Genomic DNA, 18729 nt, shown 5'->3' on the forward strand with positions numbered 1-18729 from the left:
GTGCCTCTCCCTCTGCCCAGTCGGCTCGCACCCGTGCTGCAGGTCAGACGACGCCTGTGCGTGGCCCGTCGCCAGGAATTGGCTTTCTGTTCGGCGGACTGCGGGATTTTGCAAAATAAGAGAAAAGGAAAATAACACAGGGCGGCCTGTGAAATTGAATTTCAGGAAAACACAAATAGTTCTTGGCGTCCGCATAGCCCGCGCCTTGCTTGTCTGGGCACCGTCGCGGGGGTGCCCCTGCGTCTGCTCCTTGCAGCCCACCGCGAGGCCCCCGGTCCTGCGTCTCTCTGGGCACCCCCAAGGTCAAGGGCGACCTGGAACTGCCACTTTTGCGCGCTTGTGCGCGCACACACACACACACACACAGTGTTCCCGAGTTGTCTCAGGGGCATCCCCCCCCCCCCCCCGCAAGGTGCTTGGAAGTCCGAACTTTTTTTTTAACTGATGCTTCCCCCTGAGCTCCGTCATCCCTGGCCCCTAAGTCTAAACTTTTTGTTCCGTGCGGGGCCCGTACCCAAGCCTTACTCCTGGCGCGATGCTCAGAGATCCCTCCTGGAGGGGCTGGGTGGGGAGGAATAGGGTCGAACCCGGGTCAGTGCAGGCAAGAGAAGTTCTCAGCCTGCTGTGCTGTCTCTCGGCCCCCAGTGAGCTCCTTGGAGCAAAGTCCCGTGTCCTGAGGACTCAGGCTCCTCGGGAGAGCAAACCCCACCCCTCCGCCCCCCCACCCCCCGCATTTTGGGGGCTGTGCAGAGGGGAAGGTGAATCGTCTCTCCTGGCCTGGCCTCTCCCCTCACCCCGCACCCCGAGGAGGGGGCTCGGGAGGCGCCTGGTTCTGGCTTTACAGGAATCAGCCCTGAACTTTGGCAGCGGGAGGGAAAGGTGGGGTGGGGGAGGGGTGGGCACTGGGACTAGCGGCATTGATTTCTGTCTGCAGTTCTTGGAAGGCCTGTCAGGAGGAGAACAGGCGGCGAGCGGGTAAACAGCGCCGGTGGCCAGAAGGGCCCGGCTGGCCGGGGAGCCGCGTGGGTGCGAGGCGTGTCCGGTGAAGCCCGCCGTGGGGGTCCGGCGGTCCCTCTGCTGGGACCGGAGGCCCCCCCTGACAGCGCCGCCCGGCTAGGTAAGGCTGGGGGGGGGGCTCGGGCTCCCCAAGATGCCCTCCCGTCTCCTCTCCCGCCTCTCAGAGCCGTGGGGACGCGCCCTCCGGGCACTGGGTCCCCTCGGGCCCCCCCCGGAGCCTCTGCTCTCCCCGACTCCGCAGGGCAGACTCGGTTTCTCCCAGCCCGGCCCCTGAGGGTGACACCCCGCCGCCCTGGGCCGCAGCCAGCTCCCAGCCGAGGAATTAGAGCTCAGACGGGATCAATACGATCAGGTCGAGGGGCCGCTGGCGGGTGATTTGGCCTTGCGGAGAGGTGGGGTGGGGGGGCCGCGGCCGGAGTCATATATTGTCACTGGAGTCGGGATCCGGGTGGCCCCCGGGGCAGAGGGTCTGGACGGTAGCCGGCGGGCAGAAGCGCACCCCACACGGGGCTTGTCCTTTCTCCCGTCCACTCGTAGCTGTCCACTGTGCTGGGCTCGGACATTTCCCGGGGGGGGCCTTGGCCAGACGCACGCGTCCCCTCACAGGCTGGCTGGGATCCTTACCGGGGCCGTGGGGCTCGTTCTAGACGAGGGCAGAGTGTCTGGCCTGGCCGGGTGTCCAGCAGTGCCCCCTGCCCACCACTGACCGCCTCTGCAGAGGGGGAGCCCGTGCCCGCGAGAGGGAGATGGGCTTGCGGGGTCCCTCGGTCCGAGGCTTCCGGGGCCCTGGCTAGGGTCCGAGCTCGCCGCGTGGGGAGAGGGAGTCGGGTGCTCACTGCCAGCCCGGCTGGGCGCTCATGGGGTGCCAGGCCCTGCGGAAAGGGGGTTTGCCGAGGTCCGAGTTAGCATCACCCCACGCTCAGGAGCTCCTCCTGGCTGCTCCGCCTGGCACCGCACTGCTCGGCCACCGCCAGGCCACACGCCGTGGGGACACAGTCGCCCCTGCTAGGCCCTGGACGGTCCTTCTGGCCCCCGTCCTGAAGCTCTGAGAGCTGGGCCCGCGCCTGGGAGCTTCACCGCCCCCGAGCCAGAGCCTGTCAGCTGCGAGCTCTCGTCGGTACTCTCCGGGCTGCCCACGACAGCAGAAATGGGTCAGAACCGACCTTTTGTCCAGGTCCAGTGACCTGGTCAGCGTGTCCCTCTCCCGGCCGTTCTCGCCTTCCCCCCTGCTGCTGCCCGTTTGTCAGACGACGGCGCCGCGGCCCAGAGACGCGGAGCGCCTGCCTGGGTTCCCACAGCCGGGAGGCGGCGGGGACCGGAGCCCGCGCCTCGCAGGGCTGCCGTCTTCCTGGCGGCTGCTCGGCGGGGCCACGGCCGCTTCCCTCCTCCTCTGGCGTCTGGCCGCTGCTCAGAGCCAGAATGTGGTTCGCCTCAGACACCCCTTCGGCTCCTCCAGTTCTCAGCTTCCCTCTGGCCCTGCCCGAGACCTGTGTTTGCCTCCTGAATCCTTCCTTCCGGTCAGGTCAGCCTCAGAACACCGGGCCAAATAATAATAATAATAATAATAATAATAATAATAATGATGATGATAGTGATGATGATGGTGATAGTGATGATGGTGATGATGGTGATGATGAGGATGGTGATGGTGATGATGGTGATGATGGTTCCGCGTGCTAAATTTCCTGCTTGCTTAGCAGGATGGACACTTTGGCATATGTGCATGTCCTTATAAAAAGGGGGGAAAGGGGGGGCAAAAAATAAAACCGTCCCTTTTTTACTCTGCTCTTGATTTTCTAAGATATGCTTCTTAATGAGGCTTCAGTCCAAGGTCAGAGTGCCTGGAAGTTGGTGAACAAGCTCATCGCCCGCCCCCTCCCCCCCCTCCCCCTTCCCCCTCCCCCCCCCCCCCCCCCCGTCCTGCCACACACATCAGCGGCCGCTGGCTGACTTTCCTCATCTGCTTTTCAACAGTCTCGTTACAACAGACCTCTTTCTTGCACGAGGAGGTGAAATGTTTGAACTGGTTGAATTGCCTGTTCCTAACTGTTTACAAAACGCAGCCCGGCCCCCGCCCCCCCCCCGCCCCCCCCCCCGCCCTCCGCTCTTTGTTTATTTTCTCCTTTTCCGTAGTTCAAGAAAAATAATTTATTAACTCGGGAATTAGGCCTGGGCCTGTCTTGCTGAGGAGGTTGAGAGAGACTCGGCCGCCAAAGGCGCGGCCAGGGCAGGGCCGAGGGGGCGGGTTAATATATTCCCAGTCATGATGCGGAGACCCCAAGGGTCTGGCGCCCCAGCCCCCGGGGAGCAGGGGGGCCGCGGCCATCGACCTGGACCCCCGTGCCGTGCCCCTGTCTAAATCCATCAGGCTCCCTCGCCCCGTCTTGGCCCGCTGAATAATTTACGGTCCCGTGGAGCGGGGAGCGGCGGGTCACTGGAGTTCATGGGTTAATAACAGGTTTGGTTTTCGATGTCAGCAGCTCTCTTGATAACGTATGAAAGAATCCTATTCTGTTGATTAGATTTTGAAATGGATCAATTTTTAATCAGCCAAACACCTGACTCACTCAATAAGAGTTGCATTGTGGAGACAGGACGGAGGCCGGCTTTATTTACAAGAGTGTTTGTTTTTGGGGGGCCATAGGCAAATTCCCACCCAGGTCCCTCCTCCTGGAAGAAATTGACCGGATTATCTCCCACCTCAAATGGCAGCGTTTGATTCACCTTCTGATTAGTTGGGAAATCCATGGGTCTGTTTAAGAGATAAGAACAGCAGCTAAAGGTTTGATTTAGTCATCCGTGCTTATTGATGGGAAAAGCATTTATTTGCCAATGGAGAAATTTTGCTTAATGTAACAGCGAGGAAGGCAGGGAGGAGGCCCAGGGGGGTCTGGGCGGGAGCCAGGGAGGGGGAGCTGGCTGCAGGGGGTCAGCGGGGGTGTCCAGCCCCCTCCTTCCCGCTTTCTGGAATAATGAAGTGAATGAATGAATTGGGTTCGTAGAAGATTCTGGTCCTGTCATATTCCTCAAGTAACAGGTTGAGCCCGGGCTGAGTGCCCGGCTCAGGCTGGCTCTGGGCGACAGACCAGGTTCCGGCCCTCAGGGGTGCCGCTGGGGTGCAGGGGCGGGGCCCAGAGAAGGACGGAGCTGGGTGCGTCTGTGTGCCGGGGAGCAGGGGTGGGGGGGGCCTAGACCTGGCACGTCCACTCCGTGTCCCGGTGGCCACGGGAGGCGAGCTGCAGGTTTGCACCCGAGCCTGGCTCTGCAGGGAGCGGGGAGGGGTTCCTTGCGGCACTTAATCCTTGAATTCTGTTTAATCTGGGGGGGGGCGCTCAGGAAACCCGGGGCCACTCCCAGCCGTTCTGGACAGGTTCCGTGTGAGGGCACGAGGGCCCAGCGTGGGCCCAGCCCTGGTCACACGGGGCTGCACCCGGCGGGGTGAGACCCCACGCGAGGCCGCGCCCGAACCCCCAGCCCTCTCCCCAGCCCCCCTGCCGCCCTGAGGCTGTTGTGCGAAGTGCTGGGAGCACAGTTCCCGGGCTGGACGGTAGGGTCAGAGGGCCCCTCTGCAGTGGCCGGTCCCCGCACTGGCCTCTCTGCTCGCTCCGCAGAGGGAGGTCTTCCTTGTGGCTCTAGGCTGGGGTGGCGGGGTGGTGACAGCGGGAGGAGCAGGACTGGCCGCCCCGCCCCCCACCCCCCAGGCTTTGTCCTGACTTCACCTTTGCACGCCCCTTGTGATACTCCGCAGGTGGGCGTGTCCCCACCCTGGCTGTGTCCCCTGATGGGCCACTTCCTGGGCCAGCAGCTGTGGCGGGGGCTCCCGGGGCCCTCAGCAGGGGTCGTGGTGGTCAGGCCTTCGGAGCGCCCGGAGCACACTGGCCGGATGGCGTGGCTCTGGGGCCGGGAGGAGACGGCCAGTGCGGGGTTTGGGTCCCTTCGAGGAGCGTCGCCCGTTTCTGCCTCGGGAACATGTGATGTCGTCCCAGCAGTGTCCTGGGCACCCGTGGGTGCGAGCATGTCCTTCGTCACGGTGGACAGGGCAGTTCAGTGACTCGAAGCCGCTGCCCAGTGTCCGCCCTGGGCGTTTCCCAGCCGGGCGGTGACTGGGGAGGGGCGTCTGCCCTGAGCCCTCTGTCCCGCCCGAGCGTGGCCCGAGGTGGCCCAGGGGACAGTGGGGCCGAGAGCGGGCGGCTATCAGGAGGTGTCAAGGCGTGGGCCGGGGGCATCTGAAGCCCCCTTTGCAGAGGGCAGGGGGCAGAGGCTGGGGCAGGGCCGAGGCGGGACCCGGCCAGCCCTGGGCCTGGGTGGGGGCTGGCCCGGAGCCCGAGGGATCCTGAGTGGGTCGGGGGGGGGGGGGAGGGCGATGCTGAACGGGCATTTCTGGAAAGGCTCGAGGCCTGGGGCAGCGACAGAGCTGTTCCCTGCTCCCTGTTCATGACGTGTGTGTGTGTGTGTGTGTGTGTGTGTGTGTGTGTGTGTGTGTGTGTGTGTGTGTGTGTGTGTGTGTGTGTGTGCGCACGCGCTCACGAGTGTAGGGGGCCTGATGGGGGGTCCCGAGCCAGCACAGATGTTGGGGGCGGCCGTGTCCTGCTCACGCCACATCGCTCCGGGGCAGGGAGGACGTGAGAGCCCGGCCTGAGCCCACCCGGAGCCGAGGAAGGGGGGCTGGGCTGTGAACGGGGGACGGGACCGAAGAAGGGGCTGGGCGTGCCTGCAGGTGGGCAATCAGGGAGTGCTTCTCGGGGGCGGTGACGGTTGGAGGAAGAGAGGGATGTCGTTGGTGGCAGGGCGAGGGCAGAGTGTGCCAAGCCTGGAGGTGACAGGCAGAGCCCAGGGCTTGGGGGCTTAAATCTTGCCCACCTGGCCTTGGACAGGAGAGCCTAATGGTGAGGGAGGTCTCTGGGGTTGAAGCGGGGTCGCTCCCACCTCCACTCCTGGCCCGTCTGACTCCAGGCAAGCAGGGCGATGCCCCGCGGATGCCCCCAACCCCGGCCCCCTGCCCGAACAGCTGATGGCCTGTGGGTATTTTGAGAGTGTGATATTTCATTCCTCAATGCACCTCTCCCCCACCTCCCTCTCTCCCCCCTCACTCTCCCCCACCTCTCTCTCTCTCCTTCTCTCTCCCTCTCTCCCCCCTTCTCTCTCTCCCTCTCTCCCCCACCTCTGTCTCTCTTTCCTGCTCTTTCTCTCCTCTCTCCCTTCATCCGTCTCTCTCTCTCTCTCTCTCTCTCTCTCTCTCTCTCTCTCTCTCTCTCTTTCCCTCTCTCTCCCTCTCTCGCCCAGTTTATAAAAAAAAATTTTTTCCCCTTTTTCCAGAACAGGCCACCGGCTATTACGGAAATAGTAAACAGGAGTCAGCCAGGGCCTAAGTGGTCGGCTTTAATTAGAACATTAAAGTATTTTAACGCTTACACTTTATATTTTTTGCGAAGTTGATTATATAGCATTTTAAATACCTGTGAACATTTTAAGGACTCTCGGCGATGAATTATTTGCAATTTCACAGGAAACTTCTATTTTAAAAGCAAAGCGGTCTGTGAGTGCGGCGAAGGCTTGGCGGCCATGGCTGCTCTGTATAATGAGGCCAGGTGGCCCCCCGCACCCCGGCTCCTGGGACCCCCACAGACCCCCAGGGCCTGCTGATCCCCGCGCCCGATGCCTCTCAGGCCTCCCTCCCCGTCTGGGGCCGCCGTCCACGTCCTCCCGGCTCCGGCTTCAGCTCTCCCCCTCCCGGCCTCTCTCTGCCCAGTGTCCGACAGAAGTCAGGCTCGTGCTCTGCAGAGTCCCCGGGGCCACGCACGCCGCTGTCCCTGCCATCCCGCTGCCGCTGGCCACCCCCGGTGTGCACCGAGCCGGCCTGAAGGAGATAAACCTGAGAATTGCTCTTATGCTTTGTTTTCTGTGTGTCGCCCTACCCCCGCCCCTCAGCCTCAGGACCTTTGCACATGTGGCTCTTCCCCCACCCTTCTCCGCCAGGTCTTCTCTCAGTTTCTGTCTGCTTGGGCCACACCCAGCGATGCTCAGGGGCTGCTCCTGGCTCTGTGCTCAGCCATAACTCCTGGAGGGGCACAGGGGATCGAAGCCGAGTCAGCCGTGTGCGAGAGAAGCCCTCTAACCTCCGCTGCTCTCTCTCCAGCTCTGCCAAAGCGTGTCCTCCCTTTACCCGACATCGGCACGATTCACTGTCCTCGGGCACTGGGTGGGGTTTGGGTGCTGTTCTGAGTGTCTTGGGCGCTGGGTGGGGTTTGGGTGCTGTTCTGAGTGTCTTGGCCCGCCTCGCCGTCTCCCCTGCAAACGGCCCAGCACTGCACACAGACCTCGAACAGGTGAGCGCGACGGGGCCTGCCCGCGCCCACGGGAGGCGACAGAGCCGAGAGGGGCGGTGTGTCCCCCTGAAACGGCCCCCAGGGGAGCCCACCTGGTGCCGGCGCCCGTCCCCTCTCTCCTGGCTCATCCTCGTGGCTCGCCGGCCAGGGCCGGCCCACGGGAACGGGCTCTGGGCCCCGGCTGCAGACGTCGGTGCCCGTGGGGGTCGGACACGCCTGTCCCGTCACGCTGGCGTTCCTGCAGCCACGAGAGCAGTGGGTGTCCGGAGTGCAGGACCCGGGGGGAAGTTTATTTCAGTGTGGCCGGAGCGACCCCGCTCAGCCCGGTGGCGGTGGGGACCGTGTGCAGCCGGCCGCGCGCTGAGGCGGGAAACGAAGGGTCCCAGGGAACAGACTGGCTGCCCGGATTCTCTGCAATGACGAGAGCTTAGAGCAGGTCGTTGGCGGCCATCAGCACTTCGGCCTTTCCTGGTTAATGAGGGCCCATCCGGTCGGTCTGGACGCCGGCACTGCCCGGGGCCGAGCCAGGGGAGCAGAATGACTCTTCTCTAGGCCTGCGGGTTCGAGACTCATCTGCCCTCCCTTGGGCTGCTTGCTCAGCCGCCTCCAGCCTCAGTTTTCTCTTCTGGAAAATAGGCCAGTAATGGCGTGACCCTGGGAGTCCTGTCCCAGAGTAAGGGGTGCACTCTGTTACCAGGCCCGGGGGCTAGTCCTCCCTCACATCCCACCCCCAACACACACACACACACACACACACACACACACACACACACACACACACACACACACACACACCCTGAGAAACCCCACGGCAGTGCATGTAATGGGCTGTGGGCTGAGACCCTCACAGAGGGAACGTCGGTGCTGCTATCTGAGCGGCCCGGCTGGGACGTTGGTGCTCCCGGAGTTCTCTCGGCCCCGTGACCCGCTGCACTCAGCTTGCAGCCGTGGACCCAGAAGGTCACCCTTTCCCCTTTCTGGAATGAGAGCATGGATGTCGCGCAGGGCTGGGCTCCGGGGAGAAGCCGCTGATCTCGTGCCAGCCCGAGGCCTGGGTGGGTCGTGAGCACTGCCCCGGGCCACCGTGGGTGGGTGACTCCTCCCCAGGGGGCGGGACTCTGCCTGGACAGGAGCAAGTGTCAGTCCTTTGTTGTTGGTGGGGGGGAGCCCGTCAGAGTTACTCACCAGCACCCAAGGTGGAAAGGACCCAGCTGTCCACCCAGGGGTCCCGGCTTAGCAGCCCCTGACACGTCCATCTGTCGTTCCATCTGTCCATCCATCCATCCGCCCATCCGTCCCCAGACACGGGGAGGTGATGCTCTTGCCACACCGGCAGCTTGGAACTCAGACAGGGGCCAGGGCAGAGTGTGGGGCCACTGCCGCCCCCGGGGAGCCGGGACGAGGTGACCGCCCGGCCGGGTGAGCTCCCGCCATCCGAGGGGGACAGCAGAGACGGCTCCGCGTTGTCTCGTTTCCTCCGCTACCCGTGAGCCGACAGTCCGCTCGGGAAGCCCATCTGATGAGGCGGGACAGACCGGGACCCCGGGTGGGGTGCCAGAATGGCAGTGCCCGAGCCACGGCCGCGGGCGCAGCAGACGCCACCTTCCCGGTGGCCGCCTGACACAGACGTCACCGTTTCCCAGGGCCAGAAGCAGGCTCAGAGAGGTGGAGGGACTCGTCTGAGGACGCACAGCAGAGGGGACGGCACTGCCTGGCCCCTGCCTGTCCTTCTGGACGTGCGGCGTGGCATGTGGGGTTGACCCCAGCGGGGCCGGGATATTCGCCTCAGTGGCCCACCAGGGCTGGGCGTGGGGTGGTGACGGGAGCGGCCGGCATCTCTGTAGGACGGAGGAGGCCAGCGTTGCCAGGGCTTCCTGCCTGCTTGTTCCTGCACAACCTGCTGACCGCTGGCGTCCCCTCCCCTCCCCGCGCCCCCCCTTTGCCTTATTCGAGGAGGCCTGGCCAGGGGTGGCGAGTGGCCAGTGCTGTGCCCATCTCGTGGACGGGGAGCCTGAGGCACGGGGGAAGAAGGCACCGAGGTTCCACCGAGGCGTTGGTGCTCACACTCACGCTCACACAGCCACACTTGGCTGGGGGGCCCCAAGGGCTGCTTCTGGGTGACGGGGCTCTCGGGTGGAGTGACGGCGTGGGAGCCGGCTGGCCTGGGGACGACGATGACGGTGACGAGGCCGTTGGCTCATGTGGGGCTGGCGGGACTCAACGAGACGCCAGCCGAGGGGCCTCTCGGGGCCACCCGAGTGCGGCGTGGGGGGACCCCGTCCTCTCTGATGGTGGCTTCCCGTGTCGCTGGCGGGGTTTCACCCCTCCCGCCTCTTGGCACCATGGGCCTGGCCGTGAGGCCTTCCCGCACGTCCCCACTTTTATCCCCGGATCCCTCCGCCATCCCTGCCCCTCGTCGCCTCTGTCCGCGTCTGTGTCGGGGCCCGTCCTTCTTGCCTTGGAAGGTGGTCCCGGAGCCCTGGCCCGTGCGGCAAGGGAGCAGGGCCGGGGGCAGGACAGTGGACACGGGTGTGCTGGCCGCAGGGCTGCGGGAGGCCTCCCCGACCCAGCCTGGCCTTCCCAGAGCCCGGAGGAGGCTCAGACACGAGCTCCGTGGGTCCTGGGGCCGCCGGGGGGGGGTGCCCTGCTGGTCCTGGCAGCGCAGCCTCTGCACTCACGTCAGCTCTGCCCACCCCGGACCCTGACCCTCACCGCCTGCGGTGTGAGCAGCCTTTTTAATTAATTAATTAATTGATTGATTGATTAATTTGCTTTTTGGGTCACACCCGGCGATGCACAGGAGTCACTCCTGGCTCTGCACTCAAGAATTACTCCTGACGGTGCTCGGGGGACCCTATGGGATGCTGGGAATTGAACCCGGGTCGGCTGCGTGCAAGGCAAACGCCCTCCCCGCTGTGCTATCGCTCCAGCCCTGTGAGCATCCCTTACCGCCAGGGCCCGCTTGCAGCCCTCCCGGGCAGCTGTCACAAATGACCGCCACCCGCCCGGGGCTCAGCACGGCGGGAACAGCCCTGCTCAGGGACGTGGAGGCGGGAGCAGAGGCCAGCGGGCGGCGGGGCCACATTCTGAGCTGTGTTTCCACCTCCGGTGAGCCCACCTGTGGGCCTCATCCCCCTCTGCCCGCCGTGCTCCCCGGTGCTCCTCTCCAAGTGCTCCCTGCTCTCCCATTGGCCTGGCTCCTGCCACACTCTGCAGGGTGGGTCACCAGAGCCCCTCCCGGCGAAACCCATGCCCTGGGGATGGAGAGTCTCACGCCTCCTTTCCACAGATGAGCTGGGCCCGGCCCAGGCTCTGCCGTGCCTCAGTTTCCCGCTCTGTAAAAATGGCGTCTCCTGGGGGGTTCCCGGCTCGCAGGGCCCCTTCCCGGCGCGGTGCTGAGTCTGCAGCCGGGGTGTCACTTACATAAACCCCGTCTGCCCCGAGCGCGTCTCCACCGCGCCTCTCCTGCCCTCACACCACGGCGACGTGAGATCTTTACACAGACGGAAAAGCGTGTGGGGTGGTGAGTGTGTTTGTGTGTGTGTGTGTGTTTGCAACAAATATTTTATAATAGACAAGCCTCGTCTGCCACTTCTAAAAGTAGTGAAAAAAAAAATTAAAGAACACTTTGAGAAAGTAAAAATAACCCAGAGCCTGAGCACTAAAGGCGCTGAACTCAGCCTGAACCGGCGGCTTCAGCTGGGCCCGGGGCAGCTGGTCGGGCAGCGCTGGGGGGACCACGCGGGGCGGCTGGAAGCGGGGGGGCGCCCGCGGGCTTTGCCGGGGACGTCTCAGGGTCTGGTTGGCAGGCGATCACTGGACCGCGTCCACTTTCCCTTCCTGGCCGCCGGAGGAAACCTCTCCCCGGAAGGCTCCGTCTCCTCTCCTCAAAGTGACTTGACAATTGATAATTTTGCCCTCGCGACGGGCACCTTAGAGCTTTTCTTTCTGGGAGGCCAAACATTGATGTTGTGTGAAATGAGAGCTCGGCGGAGCCTTTGTGCGGATCTTGAGCTTCCTGAAAAATTTATTTACTGTGACTGTGTCTGCAGGAGAGGATTGATGTTTATCTGTAGCCGCTCGCGCCCGGGCCGAGGCCCAGACTGCCTCTCCGCGCCCGCCCGGGCCGGCCTGTGTGGGCCCCTGACAGCGAGCCCGCGGGGACAGCGGCTGGCCGGCGGACAGCGCCCGCTCTCTGGGGAACCGCAAACGGGCTTCGTCTCCCCACCTGCAATGTTCTAGGAGGATCTTCCTGAGCCCCTTCACCCCGTGGCTGAGCAGGTCATGAGACTCGGGTACCTGGAGTGCAGCCGCGTCACCCTGGCCGTTCCGGACGGAACCGCTGACCCCAGAGCGGCCGGGGAGAGGCGGAGAGGCAGCCGGGCCCCAAGCAGCCTAGGCACCGCGTGGGCCCAGGTCTGGGCAGGTTCTGGGGGCCGGGGCTGACGAGGGAGTGGCCTGCTGGGCGCTGGACGGGCCTTTGTGCTGTCAGGCGAGCATCTCTGAGCATCTTTGTTCTCCGGGAGCCGCGTGGCCGCCCTCGGGCTGTGGACCCGCCTGCCGGCCGCCCCCGCCCCCCGCGCGCCTGGCGTTTCTCGGGGGCTTGTTGAGGACCAGCCGGGGCTGCGGAGAGGGCCGTGGCGAGTCACCGGAGCTCAGCTGGCCCTGGGTCCGGCTGCCCTCGCTCACAGGCCGTGCCTGGAGCCTGGCCACGTCCGGCTGCTCTTGCCCCCTTTCAAGATGCTGGGGCCCACGGAGGCCAGCCGGGCCCTGAGCGGAGTCGGGGAGCCCCGGGAACACCCCCCTTTCCTTCCGTGAAGGCCCCACCAGAGCTGAGCTGTGCTGAGTCAGGGGCGGAAGCGGGGACAGACCCCAACAGACCTCTCTGCGCCCCCTCCCCTCGATCGAACCCCGAGAGGCATGGCAGCTCAGCGCCCGCAGTGCCCACTGCTGCCCGGGCGGTGAGCAGGGTGGACCCATGGTGGAGGGGTCAGGCTCGCCGTCCTCCCTGCTGCTCCTCCAGGGCGTTCTCGGGGGCGTCCAGGCTGGGGCTTCCCCCACCCTCGTGCATCTCAGGGTTGCTTGCGCCCACTTTGCAGATAGGGAGACTGAAGCCGGGCGTGTCACGACCCTCCTCTTCCCTGCGTGCCCTCACTCCTGCCTGCACATTCTGGGCTCGTTTTCCCCAGCCTGGCCCCATGCGTGTTGTGTGAGCGGAGTTGCGGTCATGCAGAGCCCTGGCTGCTCAGGAGAAAGTGTTGAACACGGAACAGGAGGTTTTGTCCCTCCCCGGGGTCCCGCTGCTCCTTTTCTAGGATCCTGAAAGCCACACCCCGCCTCCCATGGTGGCCCTCGGGGCCCTCACAGAGGGCAGGAGGACCCCTGGGCTCGTTCCCTAACTCACATCTCAGGCCTCCGTGCAGCCCGGGGAGCCCCGGTCTCAGCTGCTGCCGACGGCAGAAACAGGCCGGGGTCCGGGGGGCTCAGGCCCTGAGCTGCGGCGAGACGCCCAGCCAGGAAGGGAACCTGAGGGCAGCCGAGGAAGCTTCTGGAAGGAGCTGCTGCCATGATAGCTCAGTGAAGGCAGGAGAACAGCCGCCCCGTCCCCCGAGCCCGGGTGACGTGGACAGGGCGGGACAGAGAAGGCCTCGGGCAGTGCTCCCACGAGGGCGACGGCGCACAGGGGCTGCGGCCATGGGGCCAGGGCGCGGGGCGGGCCAGGGCCTAGGCTGGCGGGGGGGAGGTGAGCACTGGAGCCGGGGCCAGCGCCAACTTTGGGGTACAGCTCACCTGCAGTTGAGGCAGTGTCTGCATTTGCCATGTGTGCCCATGTTTCCACGTGTGCCCATGTTTCCACGTGTGCCCATGTTTCCATGTGTGGCTGTGTCTCCATGTGTGACTTTGTCTCTATGTGTGTGTTTCCATGTTTAACTATGTTTGCAGTGTGTGTCTGTGTTTCTCTGTGTGGCCGTGTTTGCCGTGTGTGTCTGTGTTTCTATGTGTAGTTGTGTTTCTGCGTGTATCTGTGTCTCCATGTGTTTTCGCATGTTCCCATTTATCTGTTTCCATGTATGTCTGTTTTCGTGTGTGTGTTTTCCATGTGTCTGTATTTCTGTGTATGTTTGTGTTTCCGTGTGTGTGTCCATGTTCCCTACCTCCATGTTCTCGTATGTCTCTGATTCTGTTTGAGTCTCTGTTTCCATGTGAGTCTGTATTTTCATATGTGTCTGTGATTCTGTGTGAGTCTATGTTTCCATGTGTGTGTGTTTCTGTGTAAGTCTGTGTTTCCCTGTATGTCTGTGATTCCGTGTGTGTCTGTGCTTCTGTGTGTGTCTGTTTCCGTGTGTGTGTGTCTGTGTTTCCGTGTGTGTCTGTGTTTCCATGTGTGTCTGTTTCGTGTGTGTCTGTTTCTGTGTGTGTCTGTATTTCTGTGTGAGTCTGTTTCCATGTGTGTCTGTTTCGTGTGTGTCTGTGTTTCCGTGTGAGTCTGTGTTTCCATGTGTGTCTGTGTTTCCGTGTGAGTCTGTGTTTCCATGTGTGTCTGTGTTTCCGTGTGTGGCTTTGCTTCCCCGAGGCCCTCCTGACACCCACCGCCTTGGGTCGGGGCTGGGAGGTGGGAGGTGCGAGCTGGCAGCCGGGGAGAGGTGGGCTGGGGGAGTGGCGCCCCTGTTCGCACTGAGTCCCCCAGCCCCGCCCCCGCCCCCTGTGTGCTGGCTGGAGGGTGGAGGGTGCGCGGGCCGCAGACTCGCTTCTCTGCCGGAAGCTTGGGGACTGTCCCTGCGAGCTCGGGTGCCCAGACAGGGCCTGCAGGGGCCAGCGGGTCCCCAGGTCAGCGCCTCCAGGGCAGGGTGGCCTGGCGGGGTGGGGCGAGAGGTGCTCGGTGCCCGGCGGGCCGCCCAGCGGGCGCGGGACCGGCTGGCTGGCTGGAGAGCCGAGAGGTAATGCTAATGTCTTTTAAAATTAGAAGGAAAATGTTTATTGCAGAACCTGCGTCAGCGCAGTCCTGTGGGAAGGGGGCTGTATGGCAGCCTTTCGGTTTTATTTTTGCACATTCGTTTCTTATTTGCTGGTGGAGCTGCTGACAGGCCCTGGGAGTGGGCTGCGGGCCGGGCCGAGCACGCACCGCCGCTCCTGCCTCATCCGCCGCCGCCGGGGACGCCCGTCCTGGTGAGTGCTGCCCCCCGTGCGCCCGAGCACGGACTGTGGGCAGGGGCCGCGGCCCGTGTCTGCTCGTCCAGCTGGAGCGAGTGAGTGTATGTGTGTGTGTGTGTGTGTGTGTACGTGCGTGTGTGCATGCACACGCGTGTCCCCTGCCCGTGATGCCTGCGCCTGGGTGACCGTGTGTCCAGCCCCGCTGTGGCCCGCACCTTGCCGTCCCTTCTCTCGTGGCTTTGTCCCCGGGCCCCCCCGGGCGTGGGTCTCGCGCCTGCCGTGTGTGCGGGAGCTGTGCGTGCCTCTGGGGTGGCCGGGTGTGACTGGTGGCGGGTCCGTGGACGCGCGGCCTCCTCTCCGCCTGTGGACGTGTCTGAGCGTCTCGGGAGGCAGATGGACACGCGGCTGGGGTCCATCTGCCCCGGCTGCGCGTGCAGATGAGCTGGTGGGCTCGCGTGGGAGCGTGTGAGTACGTGAGTGTTCTTGGGGACCCGGGGCACAGGTCGGGCGTGGGTCACGTCGGGGAGCGAGTCGCCCTGCGGGTGCCCGCCGGGGAGGGGCAGCGGGGCTCGGGCTCCGGGCACGAGGCGGTGGTCTGTGGTCTGTGGGCGCTGCCTCGGAGCCGGGACACAGCGGCAGCCGCTGCTGTTTGCGGGTGGGAAGCTGGTTCTTGAACGTGCTTTGTTCAAGGCCCGAGGGCCCCTCTTGACAGCCCCGCTCTGGGCCCCGGTGCCCGTGGCCGGCACCTTAGGACCCCTCCCCCACCCCATCCCCACGGCCACTACATTGGCTCGAACCCGCCACGCCCAGCTGCGTTTCATCCCGCAGCCAGAGGACCCTTCTGTCCTCTCTGGCCCCGTCCAGCCCCTGCCTCACTGTTGCTGGATTTGCCTTTTCATGGCCTCACCCTCTTTGGGGACGGGGGGGTGGGGGTGGGTGGAGGGGCGGAGAGGAGGTGATGGAGGAGAAGTCAGGGTTATGCCAAGCGCAGTGCCAGCGGGAGCCGGGGCCGGGCCGGGCCCGTTCCAGGGGCTGCATGGCCTCGAGGATGTCACGTCCTGCTGCTGGGGGCCTCGGTCTTCCCATCTGCCGGTTGGGGTCATCCCCACACAGCAGCTCTGTCGGGGTCGGGCAGCCTGGGGTCCCCGTGGCCTCTTCGTGGTGCTGGAGCGCGTCGTTGTTCCCCGCCCCCGTTTTCCGGCCTGTGAGTTGGGGCTGACGACAGTCAGTGCGGGGCCGCTGTGGGGGCTGCGCCCCTTACATAAAAGGTCGCAGCGAGCGCTCACGAGCAGGAGCGCTGGCTGTTATTTCGGGAACACCCGGACCCAGATTGAAGCACCCTGTCAGCACGCGGTGTCAGCTTCCGAGACACGGTGTAACCCACTCCTGCCTGCAGCGCTGCCGCTCTGCGCCGGCAGGCCGGGGGCGGGGGCGGGTCCCGCGTGGGGTCGGGGGAGGTGGCTCTTCTCTGCACTGCGTGGAGCCACTGGGCACCGGCCACTCTCCTCTGCCGGACAGCTGGGCGTGGCAGTGGCCAGAGGGCGCTGGCCTGTGTGGGGCGGGCCGAGGCGGGCGCTCAGGGCCAGCTGGAGGACGTGTCCCCTGAGCGCCAGCACCTGGCACTTTCTCGGGCTTCCTAGAAGCCCCTCGGCAAGGTCCCGCCCACGCCCGTGTCCACAGGGGGCAGAAATCTCGGCTCCTCCAGGTTCCGGGCGCCTCTAGCTAGTTCCTTCCCAGCGCCAAGGCCCCGTTCCCCGCTGCTGTCGGGCACTGGGAGGTCACAGCAGAGCCAGCGCCGTTGGCCGGTCCTGGCCTGGCGCCTTCAGGGAGAAGAGGTTGAGATGCCTCGGGGTTTGTTGTTGATTTTTTTTCTGCACGAGGGAGTGTTGCTGGCTCGGGTAGCGAGAGCTGTGGCTGGGATTTAAATCCACGGCCTTAATGACTATAGGGAGTGATTCTATTTAGGAGGAGAAAAAGCATTTTATTATTACTGGCCCAAGATAAGTTTGTGGGCTTCCTGCCCAGGGGGTGCCCCGCTTCCATCTGGAGCTCGTGTGGGGCGGAGGGGTGGAGAGCCTCTTCCGGTTCATGAAAGAGAAACTCGCCTGTCTCCGAGGGCAGTGCCCAGACCTGACTCACCACGGCAGGTGGAGCAGATGGCCCTGGGCAGTGGTTGCTCCCGGGCTGGGAGCCCAGCGAGGGGGCGATGTTTGAGCAAGAAAGGGTGCACATGTGTGTGTGTGTGTGCGCGAGAGCATGTGTGCATGAATTTGTGTGTACACTTGTGTATGCGTGCGTAAATGTGCACTTGTGTATGCATGCATGTGCGTGCACATGTGTGCGTGTATGCATGTGTGCTTGCATGTTGCGCATGCATGTGTGTTTTTGTGTGTGAGGGTGCATGTATGTATGTGCGCATGTGTGTGCACATGTATGTGTGTGCGTGTGTGCGCATGCATGCATGTGTGTGTGTGCTGCGCAGTTGAGTGCAAGTGCAAGAGCAGGAAAGCTGTGTTCGGATCACGGCTGTGTCGTCAGCAAGCCGCGTCCATTGGCACATCTGTGTCCTCAGATACTTGCCCCCGGCTCTGATGAAGGCCAGCGATGGCTGCAGCGTGCAGGCCCCTGGTGGTGAGGAGGAAGCCCGGGTCCCTCTCCGTCACGCCTCCAGGGCCACCGGAGGCCTCGGCCAGGTGGTGGCTCTGAGCCCTGTGAGCGGGAGGTGGTGCAGACGTGCTGTGGAAGGGCCCCGCGGGCCTCGTGTCGTGCAGGTTCCTAACATTAATTTACTCTTGAACCTTCTGCGTTGAGCTGCTTCTGGAAAGATTTATAAAGAGTTGCTCCAGCAGTGCCCCGAGCCCCCTGCTCCGTCCCCCAGACTCCCCCGGCTGTCAGCCCGGGTGGCCTGTGCTGGCGTGGCTCCGTGAGGGTCCGGGGTCGGCCCCGGCAGGGCGAATCCGAGCCCTTTGCTGGAGCTCTTGGAAGGAAGGTGCTTCCTGTCCCTGGGAGGCACTCGGCCGCTGGCACAGAGCTGCCGGGGGAGATGGTGGTGTGGAACAGAGCCACCCACACAGGGAAACTGAGCCCCGGGTGGGCGGGAGGACGTGCTGGCACGTGCACAGCTGGACACAGCCTCGCCTGAAGCTCGTATCTGGCGCTTTCAGGTCATACGAGCTAATACAAATCTTTCTCGTTTAAGCTGTTATGGTATGTCACCTTGTTCGTGCAGTGACCGCACCTGGGGCTGGGTGTGGGGACAAGAGTCTGCGGCTCTCTCGGTGCCCTCGGCACTCGGCACGGGAACCGGCCGTGAGTTTGCGGCGTGTCCCAGCGTGGAGACGGTCTGCTTCAGGCGTGAATTTGGGGCAGAGAGCTGACAGGAGTCTCAGGGCGCCCTCGCGTCCCCCGCATGCCAGCCGTCGTTCCTGCGGGTCCCCCGTCCCATTCCTGGTGGCGGTTGCTCTGGTCACTGGCTTACGGGGACGTTGTTGGGCCCCTCACCGTGACGTCGCTGTTTCCCTGCGGGTAGACAGTTGCGGCCCCAGGAGCACCCCGTTCCTCACCTCCCCCAAGCCCTCCGTTAGTGCCCTTCATGCATCGCCGGGGCCTTTACCAAGGGGGGGTCCTTCTCCCCCTTTCACTTAACTGATCGTTTACAGCAACTTGGTCTCAAGCGTTACTCGGTCCCCTCTGTGCCCCATCTCTTCCGCCCTGTCTTCTGTTTCTGGCAGAGAAGCCAGAGTGTCCGGTCAGGTTTGTCCTGGGGTCTGGGCAGAGGACCCTCTGGGGCCCTGGTGAGCGGGTGGCGGCCCCTGAGCTGGGCCCGCAGCCTGGGCAAGGCCCCTGGCGGCAGCCGTGCCCATCCTTCCCTCCCACACGCTCTGGCGTCTCCCTTCCTGTGACTGGAGGTCGATCTGTGGCCCAGGAGCTGGCGGCCGGGTCTGCCCTTGGTCACGTCCCCCTGCAGCTCCGCCCACAGATAGCCTTGCTGGGGTCCATTCATTCACTCCGGCCTTTGCGTCTGACCCCCCGTCGCCCGTCTCTGGTTTGGGGTTTTATTTATTTATTTACTTACTTATTTACTTATTTATTTGCTTTTTGAGTCACACCTTGGTGCTCAGAGGTGACTCCTGGCTCTGCACTCAGGAATTACTCCTAGCGGTGCTCAGGGGGCCCTATGGGATGTTGGGGATTGAACTTGGGTCGGCTGCGTGCAAGGCCAGACGCCCCCCCC

The 18729-nt window shown here is 64.0% G+C and overlaps 1 protein-coding gene across 6 annotated transcripts in view; it reads left to right on the forward strand.

Moving 5' to 3' along the window:
* CUX2 (cut like homeobox 2) overlaps nucleotides 1–18729 on the forward strand; it is a 170254-nt gene that overhangs the window by 30985 nt on the left and 120540 nt on the right. Inside the window, exon 1 of one of the 6 annotated variants that reach the window (XM_055146593.1) lies at nucleotides 14502–14510. The exons of the other annotated variants lie outside the window; for them this stretch is intronic. The gene's annotated coding sequence lies outside the window, so the exon portion shown is untranslated. Of the gene's footprint in view, nucleotides 1–14501; nucleotides 14511–18729 lie in introns of those variants that run through there. 6 annotated transcript variants of the gene reach the window in all.

Source organism: Sorex araneus, chromosome 9 (assembly GCF_027595985.1).
Source record: "Sorex araneus isolate mSorAra2 chromosome 9, mSorAra2.pri, whole genome shotgun sequence".
Taxonomy (NCBI): Eukaryota; Metazoa; Chordata; class Mammalia; order Eulipotyphla; family Soricidae; genus Sorex; species Sorex araneus.